We start from the raw sequence: 13,038 nt of genomic DNA on the forward strand, positions 1-13,038 counted from the left end.
AGACACGTTATCGTCGAGAGGGGGTAGGTATTATTATTGAAAACGTCGCTCGCATTGTACGTGATCAGAATAGATGGAGCTTTTGCGTCAATCATCATTTATTTAGCGGTCTGGCCATTCGAATCCGAATACAAGACCGAATGGTGTAGTTTACAATTTGCCTTTTTAAAATTTCAACATGGCTTAAGTCGATTCCTGTTCTGGATGTGCTCGCATTTCGGACAAATTCGTTAGAAGTAAGGTCCGGAAGAATCTGCAGGAATTTATTGTTTGCTTGAGGCCCTTTTGCGAAAGGCTGGAATGGGAATTTCAATTTTGCGATTGATGTCTGGATTTTTTCGATTTTTAATCTCCGTTTCACATGTGCGAAAGCAATTTTATGCAGTTCAGAAGGGATTGCAGCTATCAGAGAAGCTACACATGAAAGAGCTGCCTTTCCAGGATTCCCAAATGCAATTGTAAAATATCCTTTTCCTGTTTGGAGGAACCGGAAGAATAAATTTAACAACTGTTTAAAAAAGTAAACAGAATTTCTTTCATTTTTTCTACTATGATCAATATACCTCTAATTTTACTGTTCAAAATTAACGCAATTTGCCTTTAAGTTGCGACTAAGACAAAGATCTAATTTTCGCACCATTTTCTTGTTAAAATCCATAATTTAAAAAAAATATGTCTTTCACGGTTTTTTCAAATTTAACCTCCGCGCGAAATTCACAATGTTCTCAGAAAAGATATACAATTACATATATACCGAACAAAGAAAAAAATCTCATTCTTACACGATTTTGGGAATACATTTTTCAAGATAATAAAATTAAGCTATACGAAAGTTTTTGTTCACAATAAAAAAAAATCCGTAAATTATAATACGAGTTTTATAACACGCGTTTTTTAGAGCACGAAGAGCGCAGCGACGAGTGTTATAAAGCAAACAAGTGCGACAAAATGGCCTATAAAAGGTGTATAATACAATATTTTTTCTATTTTGCCCCTTAAATTTAAAAAAAGTTCAAAACATAATGCTAGGAAAATTATATTTGGCAAATATAAGGGTTAGTAACGCTGTTAAATAGACGAACAATTGTAAGTTTTGAATTTAAAGTGTCGTGAAGTGCAGTGACCACGTAGCAACAACTCACTATGAGTCACTGCCAACATTAAAAATTTAAGTAAATGTTCCTGAAACGCGTATCGAAAAGACCTCCTTTTCGAAACCCGTTTGAGTGTTGTACTAACTGTGTTATACGTGCAAAATAGAAAAAGATTATTATAGTTCTCGATAAATGAGAAAAAAGTTGTTTGAAGAGAAAAAACATGGGCTCAACCGGGATTTGAACCCGGGACCTCTCGCACCCAAAGCGAAAATCATACCCCTAGACCATTGAGCCGTTATAAATAATGATTGTTTTATCTCGTGCACAATCACTGATTAAAAACATTTACCAATCTTGTTTATCAAAAAACAGTAATAAATTTATCATTATCTTATTGCAAATATCATAAATGTCTAAGAACTTTCTCTCTAAATCGTAAAAAAATTGTTTTAGAAGAAATTATTATTATAAAATTTAACAATGGTGAACGGTTCAGTTCATTTTTACTGTTTCAAATATATTTTTGTAGAAATGAAAATGAACGAAAAATACCTATTTTCTTTCTTTCTCTCAAAAACCAGAACTTCTATTAGTGTTATGAATCTGTAATTTAAACGCAGAAAAAATTTAATAGAAAAATTTGTCTTAAATGATTTTATGATTTTGATAGCAATTTGTTAAGACTTTTCAGAAATTACCACAATTTTTTTTAAATTCAAATCGTAATGAGGCTGCTCAAATTTTTCACAGATTTTCAATACTTTAAAAAAAATCCAAGGATTATGTAAATACAGACTGATTCACATAACTTTCCGACCCTTTAGATGCAGCCAGTAATACATTATTCAGTTATAATTTGATACCTTTATTTACTATGAAACCTGGACACTGCTGGCATTATTGACAATAATTCTTTTTGGATAATTAATTAAGTGTCTTTTGTTAATTAAAACGTGTTCCAATGAATATTAAAATTTTTATAATTATTGAGACTTTTGTGAGGGATGTCCAAACCACACAAAAGTTTAAAGTTATTCAAGTTTTTGAATCAAGTTATAAATGAGTAACGTGTTACCGGCTGCATTTAAAGTTCGTCAAGTTATGTGAATCAGCTTGTATGTGTTAAAAATAATTATTTATACTTACCTACTTAAATTAATTAAAGTCTAATCTAATCTACTGTGAGACAATAATTAAAAGTCGATTGTTTATAATATTTTATTTATTTGTAATTTTTGTGTTTCGTGAAATTAAAAACAATTATGGTTCATCTTATTTATAGAAAATATAATTTTGATATTGTCTGTGACAATATGTAACTATTATATAAAAAAAATGCGTATTTGTTTTCGGTTATAAAATTGTACACCATTTATTTTTCGAACGGCATCTGACATCATTATCCACAAAAATATTTCCAAGAGCAAAATTTGGGCTCAACCGGGATTTGAACCCGGGACCTCTCGCACCCAAAGCGAGAATCATACCCCTAGACCATTGAGCCGATATAAACAAAAAAGCCTCATCGTGAACATCGCTAGAAATAAACAATTAATCTAATCAATAATAAACAAGTTTAAGGTAGTATTATCTGCAACATATTATAGAATTTATTACCACCATAAAGAAAATTTTATTAAGCGGTAAAAATTTCCACTCAGACGATTACATAGGTACTTTGTTTGGTAGTCGATCCATTGTTAATAAATGCACACCAAGCGTAGTATGAGATTCTATGCAGATAACACATTTATCAATTCTGCTTTCGTATGCGGGCTACATGGTTACAACGAGAAAATAACATAATCCAGTTGCGAAACGTAAAATGCTCTGGTTTTGAAACTCGAATACGGTACGATGTTAGTTAAATTAAACGCCCAGCTCCCAAAAAGACGTCTCTTAATATTTAAACAGCGATTGTATAACATCGACACGACAAGATTTTCATCCTTTCACTGAGCTACTTACTTAACTTGAAACTGTTTAAACCACTGAGCTACTTAACTTGAAACTGTTTAAACCGCTGCTCAGAGACAAAAATATGTTGCAGCGTTACTACTTTTACCACTCGTAAAATGTAAATCTGTTTTAGAGACATAAATATTACAAAGCTATTACAAGGATTTGGTAAATTGTCCAAAAAACAAAATTAAAAAGATGACTAAAAATTGGGCTCAACCGGGATTTGAACCCGGGACCTCTCGCACCCAAAGCGAGAATCATACCCCTAGACCATTGAGCCGATATAAACAATTTTGTTAAATTTTTTTACGAAATCCAAACGCACTACAGTTGGTATCTACTAAAGAATGACTTTCCGTAATTGCTTAAATGTAAAGGTTAAACATTAAGTTGGAGAATTCATAGGTTCTTCGAGTTTTAACTAAGTAAAGATTCAACAGAAGATTTTAAAGCAATTAAATGCGTATTACTCTCTACGCCAAGTTCTTCAGTTGACGTCGAATAAATTATTGTTTAATTTAGTGTAGATATTAGTTCTACTACATAACTTTGGCTTAAAAGTGCATTGCAGGCTATAGGATTTTAGGTTATCAGTAAAAAAAAATGTCACAAAAGATTATTCGCAAGCAAAATAGGGCTCAACCGGGATTTGAACCCGGGACCTCTCGCACCCAAAGCGAGAATCATACCCCTAGACCATTGAGCCGACATAAACAATAAATAAATAATTTATCCCATGATCTCCTTTAATTCAAAATTTTGCAATACATCTCACCTTACCAAATTAGTACATACTTCGTTAACAAGATATTTTGTGATCTATTCTGTTAAAAAAAAACCGAAATCGAACGTGGTATTTTCCTTTTCTAGGATAACTTTCCCACACTCACTACCGTTACTTAAAATTAAGGATCCCATTTGATCGTGTGGTTTGCCCAATTGGTCCCCAAGCTCCTTGAAATTCGCAGCTAAAGCGGAAACATTCGGACTCTTTTACCTATTATGTTCTACATACGTTCAAAGGGGCTTTGTTCTGAATTTGAGATGACTTTTCCTATGTTTTCAACACAATAAAATTCAAACAAAAATCTTTACTTCAGCAAAAATGGTACCTAATTCCCTACTTGAACAAAAATAAGTTAAAAATCAGAATATAGTGAGCAACAACTTTTATTATAATATGCTGTCACCTTCCACAATCTAGAAAATAAGAAAAAAAAAAAATGCAAAACACCAACTAGCTCCTAAACGCCAGATCTGAATATGATTGAAATTTTGTGGAACGGAATTGTTTTACTTATACGTACAATTGTATTTATAAATACTACTACAATAAGAATTGAATAAGTTAAAGTAAAAAGACTAACTTTTAATAAAGAATATTCTTGCAAAGCTATCATTAACATTTAAAAACATTTTTCTACCAATAGAAGGTTTCTTAATTTGTATTGATTTATTTACTTATTTATTGTACTGATTTATTCTGGTAGAGTTTGGATTCTTTCATGGGCTATGAGTCATATCTGCGCAAACGACGAATATCGGTCTCAGGTACGTGCTACAAACCGACCGGAAAACATAGTCATTCGTTACATATTTGAATTTGAAAGCAATCGACGTTTTCAGTTTTCGTTTAAAAATTTTTCACTGGTTTATCGCTCCGCCTTCGCGCAGATTTCCAAGGTCACAGCCCATGAGAGAATCCAACATCTCTACCAATCTCTCCTTCTTCTAAATATTTTAGTCTTAGGTAAAACAAGTTTGGAAACTTTTTAGAATATTTAATTTAATTACGAAATGAGAATTGATCTAAATTTGTCTTATTTCTGAACACACTTTCTGAAGCTACATATAAAAAAATTTCCATATTCTTTTTTAAAGATTCAGTTGCAAAATATCCTACGCCACTGCTTTCAATCAATTGACACCAACGGATCGTGATAATATTTCGCAATGTTATCAGTAATAAAATTAATATATTTATTGCATGTCAATACACATTTATCCCCAGATAACGACATTGTGGGATTGCAAAAAATGTGTAGGTACGTACAAATAAAAATATTGAGTAGACTTTTCTCACTTCGTCCCGCTAGTTACCTACGTCACTTTTTAATTTGTCATTTCGTCGTAGCTTTGCGTAGAATTTAAAACAGATGTTTATCCCATTCATAAATTTGTGAATTCGTTAAAAAGTTTATTAAAAGCGAATATATCACGCCGGCTTCCCACTTCAAAATTAAAAAAGTTTCGACTATGACTCAATGGACGGGTCTAAATGTAGCTAAACCTTTCGTTCCCCCACTCGTATGATAAACGATTAAGTGAAACCATAAAACACTCCTGTATCAAATCTCCCGGCAAAATTAAGGGCTCAACCGGGATTTGAACCCGGGACCTCTCGCACCCAAAGCGAGAATCATACCCCTAGACCATTGAGCCGCGATAAATAATAACATTATTTGTAATTACGAGAACAATTAGTTTCATTTGGCAAATTACATGAATATTCAAGAGTAAAGTGCGAGATTTGAGAGAAACTCGTTCTGGAGAAATTAATATCTAACGTCTTCATTTCCATGTTAGATATTTGTCTCTATAACCTAGAGCAACTTGTTTCTGACTCGGCAAGGTAAATAACCGTGGCACTCCGGCGAATGTTGAATCTTTCGAGGATTGCTCCAGCTCTCAGTTGAATCGCTGAGACATGACTTTAAGCACGTGTCGCTACTCCGCTAATATGAACAATTTATAAACTTTAATTCCATTTAAATCAGTTTAATTAAATCAGAAACTAGTCAAGTTAAATCAAGACTCTGCAGAAATTTTAACCAGAGCTAACCGACATCCCAGCGTGGCATGCAATTAAAACGTCAGATTAACTCGATCAGATTTCAACGATTTTTTCAAAAAACGTTAAACCATCTAAGACCAGAAATGTGACTCGTCCCAACACTCTGACTTGTGTTGTTCTTAAACCGCTCGGACATTTACATAGAATTGGTTACCGAGGAATTTCAGATTAATATCGATTTGGAGTAGGAAGGTTCGGGTCAGGAGATAAAAATTTCGCATTTGGATGTTTCCGTCGTTTAGTTCTTGTCATACATGCTGGTTTATTAAATATTTGTAGATGTCTCCATTTTTACTACTACAGCTATTTTAGATCCTTTGTGTATGAGAGCACGCTCCCCTTATATATTACGTCTTACATAATTTATTTCCATCACTGCTACAAAGCCCTACGAGCACTTGGATGTAAGAGTTTTTCGAAACGACGACTCTTATGTCAGATTATAGCGGACATTATTTCATCTCTGGGTAACACATGCACAGATTTGATAAATGAACAGGACTAGCGGTGACTGTTATTTATTGAGGATTTTCCGCCAAAACGGAAACCACTTGTTTGTCGATAGCCAATGTGCACACCATACTTTTTTTTTCAATTTTCACTGACTGTCATTAAAATACTAAACCACTCATGACGAAAACGTATACATTTTACAATATTTGAAGAGAAATAACATTTTTAACCTCGAGAGAAAACGCATGTATAATACGCCTGGAAAAAATATATTCTTTTCCATCATGCTGTTGTACTTTATTCATAAAGAATGACCATAATCATATCAACGTTGAGATATGTGGATATGCTGAACTTCAAACTAAAAAAAGCTATAATAAATTTAAATAAAAATAATCCATTTTGTGAACGCAGTTGACTAACTTTTCTATTCTTATATGTATTGCATTTAATAAAATAATAATAATAATAAATAATAACTTTAATAAAATATAAAATGTTAATTAATCAACTTAAGTACATAACATTTTTGTTTTACAATACAAAAATTTCCGATAATATTGCGGAATCTGGAAACGTGCTCCGAATGCTTGCAGCGTTTCCACGTTGAATAGCAAGGGAAATCCTCTCGAAAAGGAATTTCTTTGATTTTGAATCGCCTGATTTCGCAATAAGTCGGTTTCCGATGACATTAGTGAAATCGATGGCTTCTTTGCACCAAGGACCTAAGGTTTCAAAGGCTAAACCTTTAAATACGTAATTTGACGAAATAATTGAACTATGTTTGCGTTTGTAAGCCATTTCAGCGGTAAAACCTGAAACTTCAGAAGTTTTCAAAACGTAACGTCCCAAACTAAAGGTTAACCTTTAACCCATGGTACTAAAGTCATCCCAGCTGGGCGTTTTCCATCATCCCGAGACAGTCCGTTTGGTTCTAAAGTTGAATTAACATGAATAGAAGTAGAAGAAGGTATTGCATGTAACCCAGATCCTGATTCTCTGCATTGCAAAGCCTTAAAACGAGTCAAGTCTCTAGGTGAATTAAAGATTAAGTAATTGCCAATTATTCGTTTGATATTGGTATTATCCCAATTCTTCTAAAATTGTGGGATTGTTGGTCTTTCGTTCTCATTTTCTACATCCCAGACTGCTAAAGCTTCATCATAATGGTGAATAATTAGCTCATTATCCTTTGAATTTAATAATAGAGAAACAAGCTTTTTAACACCATGAATTGAAGATAGGAAAGCAGGGAGACAAATATCGGAAATGCGGCGAATTCCCAGTCCACCAAATCTATTCGGTAAAGTGGACTGACACCATTATAAATCAGTCAAACGTAAATTAAGTATTCTTTCTAAAGAAGATTTTAAAGAAGAATCAATTGAATTAACATAATTAGAAAATTTCCAAAATGGAATTGTTCTTAATAAAAAATTAAATTTTGGTATGAAAAGACAGTTTTTGATTAAAGTATTATTTTAAATTATGTTTTATGAAACAAGTATGCTAACAAAGGATTTGGCCTAAAAATTGTTTACCACTTATTATGGGATAATTGTTGCTTAACAATTACATGAAACGTAAACTTTGCCGAAATCGAGAATTTTTTTCAAGGTTAACAACACCGTTGCTTTAAAATTGACATTTCTTTGACATTTCACTGCAAATTCTGCTTACCAATAACATCGCGTTTGGCAATAAAACTGGTAAATTACCCACTTTTACAAATGTAAAATGTTGCTCTTTTTTATTTTATTGATTTTCTCCATTATCAGATAATAATAATAAAATGCACAATTAGAATTCCAACGTCTAAAATTCTTGAGGTATGATTTATTATAAAGTAACGTTTGAGATCACAAATTGCCTACGTCCATGATTTGAAAGCTTATTTGCATACAATCCGCTACGACATGATCGATAAATTTGCAACGCTTGCTCTGAATTGTTTTCTTTTTAATCACTTTGTACAGCTAACAAGAATAATGAATAGTAAACTTAAAAAATGAAAATGGCATTCTTATTGTTGGTGATTCGTGTAGAGTTACATATTTATTTCGATAAAAAAAATTGTTGTAAAAATAATGGTAAGAAATCAAAAAATTCGGATCTATGTAAGGTAGTTACTTAAAATTTTCACCAAAAAAGTTCCTGTGTATGGAAATTTGAAAAATATCTATTCCAATCCAATATTCTCTACACGAGAATATAAAATCAAAGCTTAGTTTCCAAAACGAGTAATAAATGAAATCTCTTGACTGTATCCAAAAATTTATTGATGGTAGCAAACATTATTGCGAAAAACGTGAAGGAGAGAATTTACACAATAATTATACGCAAATTAAAATTAATAATCAAATTATTTAATACTGCATAAAGTAAACTTTTAATTATAGCGTGTTACTTTTAATATGTGACCGTTGACGTTAATTTAGATAACATATTTCATACCAAGAATAATGGGCTCACTAAATAATATGATTAAGCTGCAGTTGTTTTTTTATTTTCTGTCTTAAAAAAGTTGTAGAATGGTCGAAAAATATCACACAGTCACAGTCACAAATTAGGTTTTTACTACATTTTTGCACAAGATAAAATGTCATTTTGCCAAAATAAAAATTTAAAAAAAGAAGAATTAATACAAATTTCGTACAGACAATTGTAATAAAAAATGTCCGCTATTTTTGGACCTTACTAAGTAAGAATTATAGATTCACACATGTTCCCTGCTGATAATAATTACTAATGTAAATACCGATTTATTTATTATTTATCAATGAGATATCAGATATAAATCAATAGTGTTATACTTGTAAAATATGTACTACGTTTAAGGCATTTTTTATTTTTCATACCAAAACAATACCGTATACCTACAATTAGCCTCATTTCTACAGAATAAAATATACATTTTCGGGATCAGTTAGTCAAGACATTTACATCGATTGGTAACGCCCTTTTTGTAAGTTTAAAAAAAAAATAAGATATGCATGTGTTACATCACTGAATTCAGAATAAAATGTTCTTTTCAATAGTTCTTTTCTGTAGTGGTATTTAAAAAAAATCAAGTTACCCAGATAACTCAAAAGCTGATGAAGATATAAAATTGGAATAATTACAAGTAATACAACATAACTTCCCCTAAGTTTACACCAAATCTCAAGGTGTTCTGCATACCGTTTTCAAAATATTTAACTGGAGAAAAAGTGACCCGGTATAGTAATGTCTTTCGTAACATTCTTGTCACGCAAAAATTTTAAAATAAATTTGTAGCGTAATTAAAGGAAATTGACGTCTATAGTGGTAGAGTAAGGCCGGCTTGAGATATGACATTTGGTGGGGGAAATCTGCGCGGACAAAATATCCCAGTGGCGTGGCAAAACCGGTCACAGCAGAGAATAGCGGTTACAGTAACAATCAGCTGATTTTTAATCTGTTGAACACCCCTATTTTACGAAAGATGGACTCGTCCGACTGTTTTCCGTCTACGCACACCCCCACCAACTGTCATATCTCAGGCCGGCACCACTCTACAGTCATCTTAAACATAAGAAACATTTTTATATTTGTGTTACATTTTTTTAATATTTGGCAGAAACTATTGTCGTTATTTGCAATCACAAAATTTAATTTTTAAAATTTTAAAAACAATTACATTCAAAAGTATGTAGTTACTAGTTTACACCTTGTCAGAATAATTTTTTTACAGAAATAAATAACAACCTTATTTATAGTCCTTAGTTCCTTACAAAGCTACAAACAAAAAACACTTACGACATTGTGTTAATGACAGACATTTTTTTTATCGTCAAGTAAAGTATAGGTAAAACGAATAACCAAATAATCAATTTCACCTAAAAATATATCCTTTTTAATTGAAGTAGAAACACGAATGTCACCGTTAATGATACTGATCATTCAATAAAATTCCAATTAAAGAAATACAATAGAAACAAAGCGTCTAACTTAATAATTGAACGTTAAATTGTCTGTATTTCTATTTTTATTTGTGAGTGATTTTCTACACTGTTTCACCCTATTGTTTTCGGCATCCCCAGTTCAGCTCATTCCGTCCAAACCAACAAACTTGCCCTTTTGCGGCGAAAGTGTTATTACGGACGCATTAAAAGACGAAACGTTCTCAAATCGGCCAGAAAAATCTCCACTGGCCACATTCAATTTTTCTGTAACGGTATATTCAATGAAGCGATATTTTTCTCTTACGATCGCGACTCCATTGAATGCAAGTCGGCGGAAAGGGCATTACTCACGCCCATTGTCAGATTTATTTCATAGAAAATCCTCCACGATACCATTATTGTTATGGTGGTAATCCCGTATCTCGAACGAGCAGTTCTTCGCCTTTAATTAATCTCGTCTTTGCGTCGTCATGAACACCCCACGTAATATTTTTTTTCTGGAAACGATTCGCAAGCGCGATCTCGAGATTGCCGGTTTCGTTTATCACTCTTTAGCTGCCTTGTTGCCATCTTTGAACGTTTGTCGTGTTTATGTTTGTCGTGTTGTGTTTCAATATATCCTGGCGGCACGCAATCCTTGACAAAAAAATCAATCCCGACTTTGCACTCCAATAATAGAAATATTAACCAACGGCGCTTTACGTTTAACTTGTAATTATTCAGTCGTTTCTACGGTTTAATTATATCGTTAAGGCCGCAGATTATGTACGAATTTCCGCTGTTTATGTGTACGCGTTCTTGTTAAATTAATTAGAACGTTTGTGTGCTTGCGCTTATGTTTAAAGCCGTGCTTACGTCTTCTGACTCTTGCCCGTTTGACTCCCTCCGGTTGGTTGAACCGGAGCCGCTCCGTATTTTTCCGGTGGCGCTCGTCTACGACGAAAATTATCATAAAACGATCAACTCTCCCACCATCAAAACAACAATTATGCTTAATTGGGCCGGGGGCGGCGACGAGCTAATTAAACCCGCCATCGACTCCGACTTGGTAAAAGTTCTTGCACTACACCAGATTTCAATTACTGTTATGCTGACATACATACATTATTTAATTAAATAATACACTTGTTTCGTATGAAATTTGCTCATTTAACAAACACTCACGGCTAATGAACGTACGTTCTGTTTACAATTTGCATTAAGCTTAAGTGAAAGGTGAGGTGACGAGACGGTGACTCTACTTGCATACAACACTATGATCCTTTTTATTATCGACCACCCCGACGCGTTCTATTATTATACCTATTGGCGATAATCGCGGGGTTGGCCTTTTAGTGATATTGAACGATCCGATAAGGGTGACGGACGATTTGCAATTCGAAATCGCATCATTTTGACCAATGGGTGCGATAAACCATTCACTATTAAATGATACAACAGTATCCATCGCTGGGATGACGAAATCTGGTACATCTAAATTTAAAAAGATTATCTTATCTCAATTAAGCTTAATTAAAACTCTAATTACCTAATGATGTCATAACACAATTAGAGAGGGAAATGGATACAATTTAGCACTCTTGCAAAAATTAGCCGGGCTAAACACAAATGAGATTTCGGTTCGGTTAATAACGCGAGGGTAGGTTTGTCAGAGAAGCAATTGAAGACTTGCGTGTTTTTGGGCCAAGGGTTGGTTAGTGCAGGGATGAAATCATTACACATTTTCTCAGATTTGAACCAACTGTCTTTTATAGACTAACTAGCTTTTACCCGCGACTTTGCCCGCAAATTTCAGAATGTTTTAAAATTATGTTTCTACTTTCATGTATAAACGCAGTAATTTCAATATTAAGTTTGTCTTTTTACGAAGAATAATTAAAACTTTACTGTAGACTACTTTTTTCTTCGACTACACTCACCGGCACAAAAAACGACTCATTATGATTTCTTAAATAAATGATTTTGAAATTATATTTGTGCTTATTTTTCTTTATTATAGTTAAATTGGGATATTTTCAATGATCGGGAGTGCTATGGTCACCATGGCAACCGAATTGTTTTGTTTAAATAAATATTTAGAAAATTTGCGTTTTTCCACGGTGTGTTTTTGTCGGTTGATTTACGTGTTAAAAGATTTAATGTGACAATACGATATACTAATTTAAAATGCTGTTCAAATTTTGGCAATTTTTCATAGCATAAAATTTTGTCTGGAAAATTACTTTTATTTTTTTTTCATTAAAATTTTATTTGCTGTGTTTAATGTTTTGTTTGTCGGATATTCTTTGGCAAAGAATAACTTAAATAGCACCTACCAATACAACATGATACCAAAAAAAAATTCTAAGACAATGAATTACTTAAAATTCAAAGTGAGTCGCGAAGTGAGTCGTTTTTTGTGCCGGTCAGTGTATATAAACAAAAAGATCAATACGATAAGAAACTAACACTATGATCACTTACCAATTCATGAAAATACGCCAACATAACACTTTTATTTTCAGTTGTAACCTTATTTAGATCTTCCTATTGTTTGATTGTCTCGTTTGATTTCAGATACCTGCCTTTTGATTTTTCCGGTATTAAGCTATTTGAAGCTTGTTCTGCTTCATTTAAGACATCTTCCGGTAAAACACAATCATTCAAACACATTTTGCGAAATTGCTACTTATAAACAACCAAATGTAACTATGACACCTGAACATATCATGCAAACGCGATTTCCAACTCGAAAAAACTGTTTTTGTGC

General features: G+C 32.8%; 1 protein-coding gene and 5 non-coding genes across 9 annotated transcripts in view; all 6 read right to left on the reverse strand.

Moving 5' to 3' along the window:
• Sh (Potassium voltage-gated channel protein Shaker) overlaps nt 1-13,038 on the reverse strand; it is a 227,652-nt gene that overhangs the window by 168,772 nt on the left and 45,842 nt on the right. The window lies entirely within an intron of this gene.
• Nucleotides 1,320-1,391, reverse strand: TRNAP-UGG (transfer RNA proline (anticodon UGG)). The gene has a single exon. It is a non-coding gene; the product is annotated as a tRNA-Pro (tRNA).
• TRNAP-UGG (transfer RNA proline (anticodon UGG)) lies at nt 2,530-2,601 on the reverse strand. The gene has a single exon. It is a non-coding gene; the product is annotated as a tRNA-Pro (tRNA).
• Nucleotides 3,268-3,339, reverse strand: TRNAP-UGG (transfer RNA proline (anticodon UGG)). Its single transcript has one exon. It is a non-coding gene; the product is annotated as a tRNA-Pro (tRNA).
• TRNAP-UGG (transfer RNA proline (anticodon UGG)) lies at nt 3,694-3,765 on the reverse strand. The gene has a single exon. It is a non-coding gene; the product is annotated as a tRNA-Pro (tRNA).
• On the reverse strand, nt 5,430-5,501 carry TRNAP-UGG (transfer RNA proline (anticodon UGG)). The gene has a single exon. It is a non-coding gene; the product is annotated as a tRNA-Pro (tRNA).

This window comes from Tenebrio molitor, chromosome 1, assembly GCF_963966145.1.
Source record: "Tenebrio molitor chromosome 1, icTenMoli1.1, whole genome shotgun sequence".
NCBI lineage: Eukaryota > Metazoa > Arthropoda > Insecta > Coleoptera > Tenebrionidae > Tenebrio > Tenebrio molitor.